The 12,621-nt window shown below is 38.6% G+C and overlaps 2 non-coding genes across 2 annotated transcripts; one reads left to right on the top strand and one right to left on the bottom strand.

Moving 5' to 3' along the window:
• Positions 1–3,197: 3,197 nt before the first annotated feature.
• Positions 3,198–3,305, bottom strand: LOC130964281 (small nucleolar RNA R71). Its single transcript, XR_009080382.1, has one exon. It is a non-coding gene; the product is annotated as a small nucleolar RNA R71 (small nucleolar RNA).
• A 7,026-nt stretch (positions 3,306–10,331) lies between these two features.
• On the top strand, positions 10,332–10,435 carry LOC130964138 (small nucleolar RNA R71). The gene has a single exon (XR_009080246.1). It is a non-coding gene; the product is annotated as a small nucleolar RNA R71 (small nucleolar RNA).
• The last annotated feature ends 2,186 nt before the right edge of the window (positions 10,436–12,621 follow it).

Raw genomic sequence — 12,621 nt, 5'->3', positions numbered from 1 at the left:
AGGTGTGGAGCTCTGCTGTACCTCGAGTATTATGCAATTACTATTGTTCTTTCATTCAAATTCCGCTTGTTCTTTATCCAAGATATCACTTGTTCTTCAACATGATGAAGGTGATGATTGACGCCCATCACCATTCTCACTCATGAACAAAGTGACTGACAACCACTCTTGTTCTACAAGCATTTGAGGCTTGGTGAATATCTCTTGGATTCCTGATTGCACGATGCATGGTTGATCGCCTGACAACCGAGTGCTCGCCTGACAAACGAGCCAACCATTCCGTGAGATCAGAGTCTTTGTGGTATAGGCAAGAACTGATGGCAGCATTCAAGAGAATCCCGAAGGTCTAACCTTGTCTGTGGTATTCTGAGTAGGATTCAATGATTGAATGACTGTGACGTGCTTCAAACCTGTAACCTACTGGGCGTTAGTGACAGACGCAAAAGAGTTATTCTATTCCAGTAGGGGAGGGAACCACACCGGTGATTGGCAGCACTGTGACAGAGTGTGTGCATTAGCTTTCACTGCGCGGAGGGGAGGTAGCTGCTGACAACAGTGAGACCCTACACGAGCTTGCCATGGAAAGGAGTAAGAAGGGTTGGATGAAGACAGTAGGAAAGCAGAGAGACGGAAGGGAAGGCATCTTCATGCGCTTATCTGAAGTTCCTACCAATGAATTACATAAGTATCACTATCTTTATCTTTTATGTTATTTTCGTTCATCACCATATATCTGAGTTTGCCTGACTAAGATTTACAAGATGACCATAGCTTGCTTCAATACTAACAATCTCCGTGGGATCGACCCTTACTCACGTAAGGTTTATTACTTGGACGACCCAGTGCACTTGCTGGTTAGTTGTGCGAAGTTGTGTAATGCCATGGTATTGAGCGCACCAAGTTTTTGGAGCCATTACCAGGGATTATGAGAGTTGTGAAAAAGTATAGTTCACAATTTCGCGCACCAAGTTTTGGCGCCGTTGCCGGGATTGTTCAAGTTTTGAGCAAGCTTTTGGTAACAATGCCTGGGATTGTTCTAGTTTGGACAACTGACGGTTCATCTTGTTGCTTAGATTAGGTATTTATTTTTTTCGAAATTCTTGAAGATGAATTCTAGAGTTTCATGATGATTTGTTGAAATCTGGCTGGCTGAAAAGCCATGTCTAATCTGATTGGACCGAGGTTTCAACTTATCACCACAAGAGCTTGTTGATTTTCATCAATTTTGCTTTTGGAGCAGTGATCTGCTAAGGCTTGGCTGACCTTTGGTCATGTCTAGTGTTTTGGACCGAAGCTTTCTTTGAAAGCTTGGCTGGCTGTGAAGCCATGTCTAATTCCTGGACCGGAGTCTTAGACTAGCATTGCACTGATTCCTGGAATTCTCATTAAGAATTTTGATACCTTTTTCCACTTAATTTTCGAAAAACATAAAAAAATTACAAAATCATAAAAAACCAAAAATATTTGCTGTTTCTTGCTTAAGTCTATGTCTCATCTTAAGTTTGGTGTCAATTGCATGCATTCATTCATGTGTCTTAAGGATCTTCAAGTAATTCTTGATGATTTCTTACTCTGATCTTTGAATTCTTTTGGCTTGAGTGTTTATGTGTCTCATATAGTGTCAGTAGTACACAAACTGCTAAGTTTGGTGTCTTGCATGCATTGTTATTTGATTCTTGTTGCATTTTGATTATTAAAAAAAAATCCAAAAATATTTTTAATTTGTGTCTTTTCAAGTCAATGATACAAAGAATTGAAGATTCAGAACATACTGCAGAGGAATTATACAAAAAAAGCTGAGCATTCAAAAATGCCCAGTGAAGAAGGCAGACTGGCGTTTAAACGCCAGCCAGGGTACCTGGTTGGGCGTTTAACGCCCAAAGAGGTAGCATTTTGGGCGTTAAACGCCAGAATGTATACCATTCTGGGCATTTAACGCCAGGATGGTGCTAGGGGGAAGATTTTGTTTTCAAATCAATCTTTTTTCAAGTTTTCAAAGTTTTTCAAAACCAAATCTTTTTCAAATCATATCTTTTCAATCAAATGTTTTCAAAATCAATTTCTTTCCTTTTTCAAAGATACTTACTAACAATTAATGATTTGATTGGACATTTTTTGCCTTTTCTATTAAGGAAGGTTTTATGTTTGAATCATATCTTTTCTTGTTAGGCAAGTCACTAATTTTAAAATCATATCTTTTAAAATTATTTTCAAATCATATCTTTTAAAATTGTTTTCAAATCATATCTTCTTAATCACATCTTTTTAAAACCATAACTTTTCAATCAAAACTTTTTAACCTCATCTTTTTCAAAATAGTTTTCAATCAAATCTTTTTGACTTCTAATTTCAAAATCTTTTTCAAAAATCACTTGATTTCTTTTTCACTTTGAATTTTCGAAAATTATCAATCAATTTTTAAAATGTTTTTGACATTTTTAATTGAATTTTCGAAAATTCTCTTCCCTCCTTCCCACATCCTTCTATTTATGGAGTACCACTCCTTCTAAATGCACAATTCGAACCCTATCTAATTAAAGTTCGAATTCTTCTTCTCCTTCTTCTTACTATTTCTCTTTTCCTCTGACACTTCAAGGAATCTCTATACTGTGACATAGAGGATTCCACATTTTCTTTTTCTCTTCTCTTTCATATGAGCAGGAGCAGAGACAAAGGCATTTTTGTTGAAAGCTGACCCTGAACCTGAGAGAACCTTGAAGAGAAAGCTAAGAGAAGCCAAGGCACAACTCTCTTTAGAGGACCTGACCGAATTCTTCAAAGAAGAAGAACACATGGCAGCCGAAAACAACAATAATGCCAACAATGCAAGGAAGGTGCTGGGTGACTTCACTGCACCTACTCCTGATTTTTATGGGAGAAGCATCTCTATCCCTGCCATTGGAGCAAACAACTTTGAGCTTAAGCCTCAATTAGTTTCTCTAATGCAACAGAATTGCAAGTTCCATGGACTTCCAATGGAAGATCCTCATCAGTTCTTAGCTGAATTCTTGCAAATCTGTGACACAGTCAAGACTAATGGGGTTAACCCTGAGGTCTACAGACTGATGCTATTCCCTTTTGCTGTAAGAGACAGAGCTAGAATATGGTTGGATTCTCAACCTAAAGAAAGCCTGGACTCTTGGGAAAAGCTAGTCAATGCCTTCTTGGCAAAGTTCTTTCCACCACAAAGATGGAGTAAGCTTAGAGTGGAAGTCCAAACCTTCAGACAGAAGGATGGAGAATCCCTCTATGAAGCTTGGGAAAGATACAAACAATTAATCAGAAGATGTCCTTCAGACATGCTTTCTGAATGGAGCATCATAGGTATTTTCTATGATGGTCTCTCTGAACTATCCAAGATGTCTTTGGATAGCTCTGCTGGAGGATCTCTTCATCTGAAGAAGACGCCTGCAGAAGCTCAAGAATTGATTGAAATGGTTGCAAATAACCAATTCATGTACACTTCTGAAAGAAATCCTGTGAACAATGGGACTAGTCAGAAGAAAGGAGTTCTTGAGATTGACACTCTGAGTGCCATATTGGCTCAGAACAAGATATTGACTCAACAATTCAATTTGATCTCTCAAAGTCTGTCTGGAATGCAAAATGCACCAAACAGTACTAAGGATGCTTCATCTGAGGAAGAAGCTTATGATCCTGAGAACCCTTCCATGGAAGAGGTGAATTACCTAGGAGAACCCTATGGAAACACCTATAATTCTTCATGGAGAAATCACCCAAATCTCTCATGGAAGAATCAAGAGAGACCTCAACAAGGTTTCAATAACAATAATGGTGGAAGAAACAGGTTTAGCAATGGCAAGCCTTTTCCATCATCTTCTCAGCAACAGACAGAGAGTTCTAAGCAGAATACTTCTGACTTAGCAACAATGGTCTCTGATCTAATAAAGACCACTCAAAGTTTCATGAATGAAACAAGGTCCTCCATCAGAAATTTGGAAGGACAAGTGGGACAGCTGAGCAAGAAAATTACTGAACTCCCTCCTAGTACTCCCAAGTATACAGAAGAAAATCCAAAAGGAGAGTGCAAGGCCATCAACATGGCCGAATATGGAGAGGAAAGAGAGGAAGAAGACCCACTGAGAAAGACCCCAGTGGGCGTGCACCACTCTCCTCTGAGTTCCTCAATGAGGAACAATGGGAATCTGAGGCTCAAAATGAGACCATAGAGATTCCATTGGACTTACTTCTGCCATTCATGAGCTCTGATGAGTATTCTTCCTCTGAAGAGGATGAGTATGTCACTGAAGAGCAAGTTGCTAAATACCTTGGAGCAATCATGAAACTAAATGACAAGTTATTTGGAAATGAGACTTGGGAGGATGAACCTCCCTTGCTCACCAAAGAACTGGATGACTTGTCTAGGCAGAAACTGCCTCAAAGAAGCAGGATCCTGGAAGTTTTCTATACCTTGTACCATAGGCACCATGACCTTCAAGAAGGCCTTGTGTGACTTAGGGTCAAGTGTGAACCTCATGCCCTCTCTGTAATGGAGAAATTAGGGATCTTAGAGGTGCAAGCTGCAAGAATCTCATTAGAGATGGCAGACAACTCAAGAAAACAAGCCCATGGACTTGTAGAGGATGTTCTGGTTAAAGTTGAAGACCAGTACATTCCTACTGATTTCATAGTCCTAGAGACTGGGAAGTGCATGGATGAATCCATCATCCTTGGCAGACCCTTCCTAGCCACAGCAAAGGCTGTGATTGATGTTGACAGAGGAGAGTTAATCATTCAAGTGAATGAAAAATCCTTGGTGTTTAAGGCCCAAGGATATCCCTCTGTCATCATGGAGAGGAAGCATGAAGAGCTCTCTCAAAACAGAGCCAAACAGAGCCCCCACAGTCAAACTCTAAGTTTGGTGTTGGGAGGCTACAACCAAACTCTAAGTTTGGTGTTGAAACCCCACATTCAAACTCTAAGTTTGGTGTTGGGAGGTTCCAACACGGTTCTGAGTACTTCTGAGGCTCCATGAGAGTCCTCTGTCAAGCTAATGACATTAAAGAAGCGCTTGTTGGGAGGCAACCCAATGTTTTATAATTAATTATTTTCTTTTGTTATTTTATCTTTTTTGTAGGTTGATGATCATAAGAAGTCACAAAAACAATGAAAAAAGCAAAAACAGAATGAAAAACAGGAAGAAAAACAGCACACCCTGGAGGAGAAGAAACTGGCGTTCAAACGCCAGTAATGCTAGCTGTTGGGCGTTTAACGCCCAGTCTGGCACCATTCTGGGCGTTAACGCCAGAAAGAGGCACCAGACTGGCGTTAAACGCCAGTAAAGGGCAAGAACCTGGCGTTAAACGCCAGGAATGGGCACCAGCCCGGCGTTTAACGCCAGAAATGGCTCAAAACGTGATTTTGAGCAACATTTGGTGCAGGGATGACTTTTCCTTGACACTACAGGATCTGTGGACCCCACAGGACCCTACCATCACTCTCTCTCTTCTTCCCCCATTCACCATCACCTCAACACCTCTTCCCCAAAAACCCTCACCTATCAAATCCCATCTTTCTCTTCACCACTCACATCCATCCCTCATAAACCCCACCAACCTCACCCTTCAAATTCAAACCACTCTCCCTCCCAAACCCACCCATAATGGCCGAACCTTTACCCCCCTCTCTCCTATAAATACCCTTCTTCAACTCTTCATTTCACAAACCTAAACACCCTTTCTTCCCCTTCTTGGCCGAATACACCACCATCTCCCTCTTCCTCATTTCTTCTTCTTCTACTCTCTTCTTTCTTCTTTTGCTCGAGGACGAGCAAACATTTTAAGTTTGGTGTGGTAAAAGCGTTGCTTTTTGTTTTTCCATAACCATTTATGGCATCCAAGGCCGGAGAAACCTCTAAAAAGAGGAAAGGGAAGGCAAAAGCTTCCACCTCCGAGTCATGGGAGATGGATAGATTCCTCTCAAGGGTGCATCAAGACCACTTCTATGAAGTTGTGGCCTTGAAGAAGGTGATCTCCGAGGTCCCCTTTTCACTCAAAAAGGGTGAATATCCGGAGATCCGCCATGAGATCCGAAGAAGAGGTTGGGAAGTTCTTACCAACCCCATTCAACAAGTCGGAATCTTGATGGTTCAAGAGTTCTATGCCAATGCATGGATCACAAAGAACCATGACCAAAGTGTGAACCCGAATCCAAAGAATTATCTCACTATGGTTCGGGGGAAATACTTGGATTTTAGTCCGGAGAGTGTGAGGGTGGCGTTCAACTTGCCTATGATGCAAGGAGATGAGCATCCTTACACTAGAAGGGTCAACTTTGATCAAAGGTTGGACCAAGTCCTCACAGTCATATGTGAAGAGGGCGCACAATGGAAGCAAGATTCAAGAGGAAAGCCGGTCCAATTGAGAAGGCATGACCTCAAGCCCGTGGCTAGAGGATGGTTAGAGTTCATACAACGCTCAATCATCCCCACTAGCAACCGGTCCAAAGTTACCATAGACCGGGCCATCATGATCCATAGTATCATGATTGAAGAAGAAATAGAGGTTCATGAGGTTATAGCCCAAGAACTCTATAAGGTGGCGGACAAGACCTCCACCTTGGCAAGGTTAGCCTTTCCTCATCTCATTTGTCACCTCTGTTATTCAGTTGGAGTTGACATAGAGGGAGACATTCCCATTGATGAGGACAAGCCCATCACCAAGAAAAGGATGGAGTACACAAGAGATCTCACTCATCATGAGATCCCTGAGATTCCTCAAGGGATGAATTTTCCTCCACAAAACTATTGGGAGAAACTAAACACCTCCCTAGGAGAACTAAGTTCCAACATGGGACAACTGAGGGTGGAGCATCAAGAACACTCCATCATCCTTCATGAAATTAGAGAAGATCAAAGAATCATGAGGGAGGAGCAACAAAGACAAGGAAGAGACATTGAGGAGCTCAAGCACTCCATAGGATCTTCAAGAGCAAGAAAGAGCCGCCATCACTAAGGTGGACCCGTTCTTTGATTTCCTTGTTATTGTTCTTCTGTTTTTCGAATTTTAATGCTTATGTTTATCCATGTTTGTGTCTTATGATCATTAGTGTCTTAGTGTCTATGCCTTAAAGTTATGAATGTCCTATGAATCCATCACCTTTCTTCAATAAAAACGTGCCTAATTGATAAAAGAAAGAATTGCATGAATTTTGAATTTTATAATAGTTTAATTATTTTGATGTGGTGGCAATATTTTGTTCTCTGAATGTATGCTTAAACAGTGCATATGTCTTTTGAATTTGTGGTTCATGAATGTTGGCTCTTGAAAGAATGATGAAAAAGGAGACATGTTACTGAGGATCTGAAAAATCAATAAAATGATTCTTGAAGCAAGAAAAAGCATTTCAAAAAAAAAAAAAACCGAAAAAAAAACGAAAAAAAAAGAGAAAGGAATAAGAGTTGTGATCCAAGGCAATAAGAGTGTGCTTAAGAACCCTGGACACCTCTAATTGGGGACTTTAGCAAAGCTGAGTCACAATCTGAAAAGGTTCACCCAATTATGTGTCTGTGGCATGTATGTATCGGTGGTAATACTGGAAGACAGAGTGCTTTGGGCCACAGCCAAGACTCAGTAAATAGCTATGTTCAAGAATCATCATACTTTACTAAGAGAATCATTAACACTATCTGGATTCTAAGTTCCTAAAGAAGCCAACCATTCTGGATTTCAAAGGATAGAGTGAGATGCCAAAACTGTTCGGAAGCAAAAAGTTAAAAGCCCCGCTCATCTGATTAATACTGATCTTCACAGATGTTTTTGGAATTCATTGCATATTCTCCTCTTTTTATCTTATTTGATTTTCAGTTGCTTGAGGACAAGCAACAATTTAAGTTTGGTGTTGTGATGAGCGGATAATTTGTATACTTTTTGGCATTGTTTTTAGTATGTTTTTGATATGATATAGTTAGTTTTTAGTATATTTTTATTAGTTTTTAATTAAAATTCACTTTTCTGGACTTTACTATGAGTTTGTGTGTTTTCTGTGATTTCAGGTATTTTCTGGCTGAAATTGAGGGACCTGAGCAAAAATCTGATCCTGAGACCAAAAAGGACTGCAGATGCTGTTGGATTCTGACCTCCCTGCATTCGAAGCGGATTTTCTGGAGCTACAGAAGCCCAATTGGCGCGCTCTCAACGGCGTTGGAAAGTAGACACCCTGGGCTTTCCAGCAATATATAATAGTCCATACTTTGCCCAAGATTTGATGGCCCAAACCGGCGTTCAAAGTCACCTCAAGGAATCCCAGCGTTAAACGCTGGAACTGGCACCCAAATGGGAGTTAAACGCCCAAACTGGCACCAAAGCTGGCGTTTAACTCCAAGAAGAGTCTCTACACGAAATTGCTTCATTGCTCAGCCCAAGCACACACCAAGTGGGCCCGGAAGAGGATTTTTATGTCATTTACTCATTTCTGTACACCCTAGGCTACTAGTTTCTTATAAGTAGGACCTTTTACTATTGTATAGAAATCTTTTGATCACTTTTAAATCTTTTGATCACTTTTAAATCTTTTGATCACTTTTAGATCTCTAGATCATCTTTGGACATTTTAGTTCTTAGATCATTGGGAGGCTGGCCATTCGGCCATGCCTAGACCTTATGCTTATGTATTTTCAACAGTGGAGTTTCTACACACCATAGATTAAGGTGTGGAGCTCTGCTGTACCTCGAGTATTAATGCAATTACTATTGTTCTTTCATTCAAATTCCGCTTGTTCTTTATCCAAGATATCACTTGTTCTTCAACATGATGAAGGTGATGATTGACGCCCATCACCATTCTCACTCATGAACAAAGTGACTGACAACCACTCTTGTTCTACAAGCATTTGAGGCTTGGTGAATATCTTGGATTCCTGATTGCACGATGCATGGTTGATCGCCTGACAACCGAGTGCTCGCCTGACAAACGAGCCAACCATTCCGTGAGATCAGAGTCTTCGTGGTATAGGCAAGAACTGATGGCAGCATTCAAGAGAATCCGGAAGGTCTAACCTTGTCTGTGGTATTCTGAGTAGGATTCAATGATTGAATAACTGTGACGTGCTTCAAACCTGTAACCTACTGGGCGTTAGTGACAGACGCAAAAGAGTTATTCTATTCCAGTAGGGGAGGGAACCACACCGGTGATTGGCAGCACTGTGACAGAGTGTGTGCATTAGCTTTCACTGCGCGGAGGGGAGGTAGCTGCTGACAACAGTGAGACCCTACACGAGCTTGCCATGGAAAGGAGTAAGAAGGATTGGATGAAGACAGTAGGAAAGCAGAGAGACGGAAGGGAAGGCATCTTCATGCGCTTATCTGAAGTTCCTACCAATGAATTACATAAGTATCACTATCTTTATCTTTTATGTTATTTTCGTTCATCACCATATATATCTGAGTTTGCCTGACTAAGATTTACAAGATGACCATAGCTTGCTTCAATACTAACAATCTCTGTGGGATCGACCCTTACTCACGTAAGGTTTATTACTTAGACGACCCAGTGCACTTGCTGGTTAGTTGTGCGAAGTTGTGTAATGCCATGGTATTGAGCGCACCAAGTTTTTGGAGCCATTACCAGGGATTATGAGAGTTGTGAAAAAGTATAGTTCACAATTTCGCGCACCAAGGGGTTTCAGTGATTTTCTTACTCAGCTGGCCCACTTGTGCCTCCAGATTTCTGATGGAGGACCTTGTTTCATTTAAGAAACTTAAAGTGGCCTTAGACAGATCAGAGACTAATTTGCTAAGTTAGAGGTATTCTGTTCATAATTCTCTGTCTGTTGCTGAGAAGATGATGGATAAGGCTTGATATTGCTGAGCCTATTTCTTCTACCATTATTAAAGCCTTGTTGAGGCTTTTGTTGATCCTTCCATGAGAAATTCGGATGATTTCTCCGTGATGAATTATAGGTATTTCCATAAGGTTCACCCATGTAATTTACCTCTACCATTGCAGGATTCTCAGGATCATAAGCTTCTTCTTCAGAAGATGCCTCTTTAGTACTGTTGGATGCATTTTGCCATCCATTTAGACTTTGAGAAATCATGTTGACTTGCTGAGTCAACACTTTGTTCTGAGCCAATATGGCATTCAGAGCATCAATTTCAAGAACTCCCTTCCTTTGAGGCGTCCCATTATTCACAGAATTCCTCTCAGAAGTGTACATGAACTGGTTATTTGCAACCATGTCAATAAGTTCTTGAGCTTCTACAGGCGTTTTCTTTAGGTGAATGGATCCACCTGCAGAATGGTCCAATGACATCTTAGAGAACTCAGATAGACCATAATAGAATATATCTATCATGGTCCATTCTGAAAACATGTCAGAAGGACATCTTTTGGTCATCTGTTTGTATCTTTTCCAAGCTTCATAGAGGGATTCACCATCTTTTTGTTTGAAGGTCTAAACATCCACTCTAAGCTTGCTCAGCCTTTGAGGAGGAAAGAACTTAGCCAAGAAGGCCGTGACCAGCTTATCCCAGGAGTCCAGGCTATCTTTAGGTTGTGAATCCAACCATGTTCTAGCTCTGTCTCTTATAGCAAAAGGGAAAAACATGAGCCTGTAAACTTCAGGATCTACTCCATTCATCTTTACAGTCTCACAGATCTGCAAGAACTCAGTTAAAAACTGATAGGGATCTTCTGATGGAAGTCCATGAAACTTGCAGTTTTGTTGCATTAGAGCAACTAGTTGAGGTTTCAGCTCAAAATTATTTGCCCCAATGGTAGGGATTGAGATGCTTCTTCCATCAAACTTGGAAGTAGGTGTAGTATAATCACCAAGCATCCTCCTTGCATTATTGTTGTTAGGTTCGGCTGCCATGTCTTTTTCCTGTTCAAAAATTTCAGTAAGGTTGTCTCTGGATTGTTGTAATTTAGCTTATCTTAATTTCCTCTTCAGAGTCCTTTTAGGTTCAGGGTCAGCTTCAACAAGAATGCCTTTTTCCTTGTTCCTACTCATATAGGGAAGAAGAGAACAAGAAAAGAAAGAGAAATCCTCTATGTCACAGTAAAGAGGTTCCTTATTGTTAGTAGAAGAAGAAAGGGAATAAAGAAAGGAGAATCCAAACAGAAGGGTAAGGATAGGGGTAGTGAATTGAGATGAAGAGAGGTGAAGAGAATTGTTAGTGAATGAATAAATAAATAGAATAATATGAGAGAAGGAGAAATTTTCGAAAATAAGTTTTAAAAAAAGAGTTAAATGATTTTCGAAAAATAAAGATAAGAAATAAAATTAAAATTAAAATTTAAAATAATTAATTAATTAAATAAAGAATTTTTGAAAAAGAGGGAGGTATTTTCGAAAATTAGAGAGAAAAGTTGTTAGGTGGTTTTGAAAAAGATAAGAAACAAACAAAAAGTCAAATAGTTAGTTGAAAAAAAATTTGAAAATCAAATTTGAAAAGATAAGAAGATAAGAAGATAAGAAGTTAGAAAAGATATTTTAAAATCAAACTTTTGAAAAAAGATAAAATTTTGAAAAAGATATGATATAAAAAATAAGATAAAAAGATATGATTAAAAAGATATGGTTAGAAAAGATTTAATTTTTAAAATTAAAATTAATTACTTGACTAACAAGAAACTAAAAGATATGATTCTAGAATTTAAAGATTGAACCTTTCTTAACAAGAAAGTAACAAACTTCAAATTTTTTGAATCAATCACATTAATTGTTAGTGTAATTTCGAAAATTTGAAATAAAATTAAGAAAGAGATTTTGAAAATAATTTTAAAATTTTCAAAATTAATAAGATAAAAAATGAAAAAGATTTGATTTTTGAAAAAATTTTTGAAAAGATAGGATTTTTAAAATTGAAAATTTGACTTGACTTATGAGAAACAACTAATTTTAAAAATTTTTGACTAAGTCAACTCAAATTTTCGAAAATTAGGAGAGAAATAAGGAAAAGATATTTTTTTGATTTTTGAATTTTTAATGAGAAGAGAGAAAAACAACAAAAATGACTCACAACATGAAAATTATGAATCAAAACTCATGATGCATGCAAGAACACTATGAATGTCAAGATGAACACCAAGAACACTTTGAAGATCATGATGAACATCAAGAACATATTTTTGAAAAATTTTTTATGCAAAGAAAACATGCAAGACACCAAACTTAGAATTCTTTAATGCATGGATACTATGAATGCAAAAATGCATATGAAAAACAATGAAAGACACAAAACAAGAAAACATCAAGATCAAACAAGAAGACTTGCCAAGAACAACTTGAAGATCATGAAGAACACCATGAATGCATGAATTTTCGAAAAATGCATAAAATTTTTAAAACATGCAATTGACACCAAACTTAAAAATTGGCTCAAGACTCAAACAAGAATCACAAAATATTTTTAATTTTTTTATTTTATTATTTTTTTGTATTTTTATTATTTTTTTTCGAAAATTATATTTTTGAAAAACGAAAATAAAGAAAAAATTTTTGAAAGATTTTTGAAAACTTTTTTTGAAAGGAAAGTAAAAAGAAAATTACCTAATCTGAGCAACAAGATGAACCGTCAGTTGTCCATACTCGAACAATCCCCGGCAACGGTGCCAAAAACTTGGTGGGCGAAATTGTGATCATCAACAATGGCTCCA

This window comes from Arachis stenosperma, chromosome 2 (assembly GCF_014773155.1).
Source record: "Arachis stenosperma cultivar V10309 chromosome 2, arast.V10309.gnm1.PFL2, whole genome shotgun sequence".
In the NCBI taxonomy this organism is placed as follows: Eukaryota; Viridiplantae; Streptophyta; class Magnoliopsida; order Fabales; family Fabaceae; genus Arachis; species Arachis stenosperma.
Note: the sequence above shows the minus strand (reverse complement) of the source record. Positions and strands in the feature narration are given on the sequence as shown.